The sequence below is a fragment of the Penaeus monodon genome, chromosome 20 (genome assembly GCF_015228065.2).
Source record: "Penaeus monodon isolate SGIC_2016 chromosome 20, NSTDA_Pmon_1, whole genome shotgun sequence".
NCBI lineage: Eukaryota > Metazoa > Arthropoda > Malacostraca > Decapoda > Penaeidae > Penaeus > Penaeus monodon.
In genome coordinates, this window is record NC_051405.1 from 24,712,971 (window position 1) to 24,713,189 (window position 219).

The 219-nt window shown below is 35.6% G+C and overlaps 2 protein-coding genes across 2 annotated transcripts in view; one reads left to right on the forward strand and one right to left on the reverse strand.

The window, feature by feature from the left end:
* Nucleotides 1-219, reverse strand: part of LOC119585729 (Bardet-Biedl syndrome 5 protein homolog) — a 20,955-nt gene that overhangs the window by 15,700 nt on the left and 5,036 nt on the right. The gene's annotated exons all lie outside the window — the stretch shown is intronic.
* Nucleotides 1-219, forward strand: part of LOC119585730 (RNA polymerase II-associated protein 3-like) — a 49,814-nt gene that overhangs the window by 8,743 nt on the left and 40,852 nt on the right. The window lies entirely within an intron of this gene.

Genomic DNA, 219 nt, shown 5'->3' on the forward strand with positions numbered 1-219 from the left:
GGTAAGCAGGCACATTATATGAGGTGCAACTCTGTGTATCAGCCTACATAAAGCCTTAAAAGAGCCAGTCAGAGTAATGCTTCTACGTCCACATGTATAAGGAAATACATGAAGCTCAAATATCTAATGTAAAGACAATAATACAATGCAAGAACTGATGGAGTAAATCCATAAGGGGTCAATTTGCAAGATTTAGGAAATTTAAATAATGACAGTAAG